Below are 4,559 nucleotides of genomic sequence, written 5' to 3'. Positions count from 1 at the left end.
TTTCTGTTACCTTGGTCATTATTTAAAACTTCCTGAGGTAGCTTAGCCATACAGAAAAGGTGAATGATTTAAATAATTTCCATGTATTCCTACCATGCAGAGATAATATTTGCATTTTTTCAGTTGTCCTCCCCCGCCCCTCTCCCCAATGTTAGAACCACTGGAAATGGGTTTTGCTACCTCTTATACCTATCCCCTTATCTTCCTTCCTACAGCCACAGCCTTAGAGGTGCTCATTTTTTGTTACTTTGTGATTACATGCTTTAAATAATTGCTTACTTGTATCCCCTGCTACCCCACATCATGCTGAGAATTGAGCCAGAGCCTTGTGTATGCTTTGTGTTTTTATGTTTTATACAGCCAGTATGTGCTGGCTAGGCTATGTCACCGTGAAAGGAGGGAACCTCAGATGAGAAAATACCTCCATAAGATCCAGCTGCAAGGCATTTTTAAATTAGTGACTGATGAGGGAGGGCCCAGCCCATTGCAGGTGGTGTCATCCCTGGACTGGTGGTCCTGAGTTCTGTGAGAAAAGCAGGCTGTGCAAACCAGAAAGCAGCCTCTGCATCAGCTCCTGCCTTGCCGTTTCTACCCTGTTTAAGATCCTGTTCTGACTTTCTTTAGTGATGAACAGATTGATAGGAAAATGTAAGTCAAATAAACCCTCCCCAGTTGGCTTTTTGGTCATGGTGTTTCAACACAGCAATAGAAACCCTAATGAAGACCCCACACCACAGGTAATTTAGGTTTCGAGATAAGGTGTTCAAATTAGCCTAGATGGAACTTGAAGTTGCTATGTAGAAAAAAGTGACCTTGAATTCCTATGTGGCCTCTACTTCCCAAGTGCTGGGATTAAAAATTATCCTCTTCCATATATTTTTTGCTTTATTTTGTAAAAAAGTTTGAGGAGACTCATTTTCTTAAAGACCTAAGCTACTTTATGACTTGGCAAGTAGCTCTTTACAAACTTCAGGGGAAAACTTAGTTTTCTCATTGATGTGAAGTGAACCATGTGTCAGGCACTGTGTTAGAACTTTGGAGCATTATTTTATATAAAGTCATCTGCTCTAAGGACAGTGGTATCTGTCACCGAGCAGGAGATGGAAACAATTTCCCAGGGCTGGAGAGATGGCTCAGTGGTTAAGAACACTTGCTGCTCTTGCAGAGGACCCAGGTTTGGTTCCTGACACCCCATGGTGGCTCTGGTTCTGGGTGACCTGACACTCTCTTCTGGCCTCTTTGGGCAAGGTGAGCACTCTTCCTCAGGAATCTTAAAATCTTTAATATCCTATGACATATAATTATTAATACTTGCTTGTACTATACCTTCTGCCTAGAAGCTTCCAGGACTGTCCTCTCTTAATAGGTGGTGATGCCACAGGTGCCCCTCAGCCCTTGAAATTGTTGTTTGTTTGTTTATAATAGGGTCTCTTGTATCCCAGGGTAGCTTTAATTCTGTAAATGTCTGTGGCTGGTCATGGACTCCTGACCTCGCTTCTACCTCCCTTGTATGACAGGGGTATACCAGGTGGAGGTAGATTTTTACAGAGGAAGCAAGTCATATTCTAGTTAAGGTGGTAATCCTCATCCACACAGGGGATGGGCAAATAGAGAAGGTTCTCAAGAGAGAGTTCTGTCAGCCTTTGGATTGGACGCTGATGGCTGCTGATTTTGCAATAATCTGTCAGTCTTCAGACTTGAACTGATACCCCCTCTCTGTAGACCTCCCGGTGCTGCTTACCTTCAGAATCACATGAGTCCCTTCTTTGTAATTATCTCTTACATGTATATGTGTTTATCCATGTATGCATATACACATCTGTAGAGAACAACATTGTTATGTAAATGTAACGCTAATATAACATGCAACACCCCCACCCTAATACTTTTTTTTGAGAAGTTTAAAAATCTTTGATGATCAGCTGATAGATTGGAACTGAAGGTGCAGCCATCATGTTAGAAGGTTATTGCAAATATCCAAGTGAAACATGAATGAACTAAGGCCCTGGGTGTTGGGTCGAAGAAACCTTCATGAGGTAGAATCAAGAAAATTTACTGGCACCATTCTGCATAAGAAAAGATGGAATCCAAAGCAATTAAGTTATGGTGGTGGCGGCTATGGTGGTGGCTGTGGTGGTGGTGTGTGCAAGTGGGCTGTCCAGGCAGACCAGGGCTTTTCTGCCACCTCCCCCAGCCCCGAGGGCACCTGTCCTCTTTTCCTCATTGGGGATACCATCTTTCTCCAGTATCAGAACTGTGTCTCCAAATGGGCGAGATTCTGCGTTCCCAGGCTTCCTGTCCATCCTAGTACCAGGTAATGAGATCTCTGGGCTGAAGTCTGCTCCTTTCCCCAGATCCACCAGTTGCTGGGAAGCTAAGACTCCGGCTTCACACTTGTTGCTCTGACCACAATTCTGGAAGGGAAACTGAGGGTCACAAGAGGCTTGTTTCTTTTTCTCCTGTTCATATACTTTGACTCACCAGACCTCAAAATGGGCACCGATATTGCTGGCCTATCAATCCTTGTCCTGGCTACCTTTGGCACCTATCAGTGACCTAAAACAGCGCCACGGCAAACACGCTGGGGGTCTTAACCCTTCAGGCCTCCTTTCTTGTCTCCTTCGGGCCTGATTGCTCTGGTGCTTGATGAGCTGAGATTAACCTTAGGGACATCCATGACAACCCTATGAAAGACTGTCTTTATGCTCACATCCCTTCCCCCACAACCTCCTCCAACCTGTTTTATAAATAATTTAGCTCTTCCAGATATCCTTCAGGAAGTAGATCCAGCAGGAACCTGAGTGTTAGCATACCTTCCTCTGTCCTTGATTCTACTTCTTATGGCTCTCACTCACTCACTCTATTTATATTTATTTATTTATTTATTTGTTTGTTTATTATATATACAATATTCTGTCTGTGTGTATACCTGCAGGCCAGAAGAGGGCACCAGACCCCTTTACAGATGGTTGTGAGCCACCATGTGGTTGCTGGGAATTGAACTCAGGACCTTTGGAAGAGCAGGCAATGCTCTTAACCTCTGAGCCATCTCTCCATCACTCACTCTTCTCAGTAAACGTAGACACTCATTTCTTCCAGACTTCAACAAATCCAACCACGAAAGGTTGAGGAGAACCTTGTCTTTCTGAAAGTGCTTGTCTGTGTCCTGGTTTCAACTCCCATGGGAGTGTATCTCACAGTGGAATAGCTAGGTCACATGGTAGATTTATTCTGTGTGCCATGTCTGAGGAAGCCAGAGGAGGGTGTCAGATCAAATCCTCTGGACCAATGAGAGTACCTGGAGTGAAATTTGGGTCCTCGGGAAAAGTAGCAAGGGTTCCGTGTTCCCCCAACCCAGTTCACCTCCTTGATGTCCAAAGGTCTGAACTGAGATAAAGCCATTTCTCCTCTTTTGTTGTTTTCATTTTTGCCTCATTCAGAATCCATTACACAATCCAAAAATCTCAAAGAATTACACTGTGCTTTCTCCTAAGAGCTTTGGAAGTTACTTTAAGGTTCACATGCCAAATAATGAGTGTAGATGGCATCTTCACACGCAGGTACACTTGTCCTCATTTCTTCCCCACACTGCCAGCCTTTGTGCCCCTAACTCCACAAAAATACTACCCTCTTCCCCACCTCTCTTCCCTGTCCCTTACTCAATATGTCTTCCCTCTCGCGGTTCCTTTTGTAATTTCATTTCACATATGTATCCACACTCATACACACACGCGCACACTCATACACACACACGCGCACACTCACACACACACGCACACACTCATACACACACACACGCACACTCATGTGAGAGGAAACGTACTATTTACCATTTGAGTCTGGCTTATCTCATTTAACATATACATAATAGAACTTTATTCAGTCATCAAGAAAAAGGAACTGGCATTTTCAGAAAATTGGATGTAACTGGAGATTTCCATGCTAACAGATTTGCAAAATGAATCCAAAACCAGAAGTATTTCTATGTATCCACGATGAACTTGCTTCAATTCAAATGAAGTTTCTTATTGATATATAGGAAGGCTACTGCATTTTTTGTAAGTATGTAAATTCTCTTTTTCTTACAATGAACATCAAGGCTCTTTTGTTTTTTTTTCTTTCCTTTTTTCGTGAACAGAATTAACAATAAATATGGGTACACAGGCATCTCAGGGGTCTGCTAACACAAAGCCAAATAATTTCACATCAACTGATTTGCTAGGTCACATGGTATTTGTATTAGAAACACTATATAGAAAATGTTGAGATCCAGGAGCTTTCTGGGGGAATCTTTTCAGGGTCTTTTAAGTGTAGCTTTGGGTTATCTACAATAAGGATATATTAACTTTTCCCTGTCATGTTTGTGTTCATTGTGTTTCTTTTTATTCTTTCTCAAGCTAGGACTTTGAACAGTGTCTTGAGTAAGAATTTTGTAAGTGGGCACTTGTAGGAAGCACAGCTTAAAGAACGCATTGGAGGAACCAGAACTGTTAAACATACGGGCCTGTTTTCTTCAAAGGAAGAACGTGACTGGCACTTGGTCACCTGGACGGCTGAAG

Source organism: Arvicola amphibius, chromosome 11 (genome assembly GCF_903992535.2).
Source record: "Arvicola amphibius chromosome 11, mArvAmp1.2, whole genome shotgun sequence".
Classification (NCBI taxonomy): domain Eukaryota; kingdom Metazoa; phylum Chordata; class Mammalia; order Rodentia; family Cricetidae; genus Arvicola; species Arvicola amphibius.
This window is presented reverse-complemented; position numbering follows the sequence as displayed.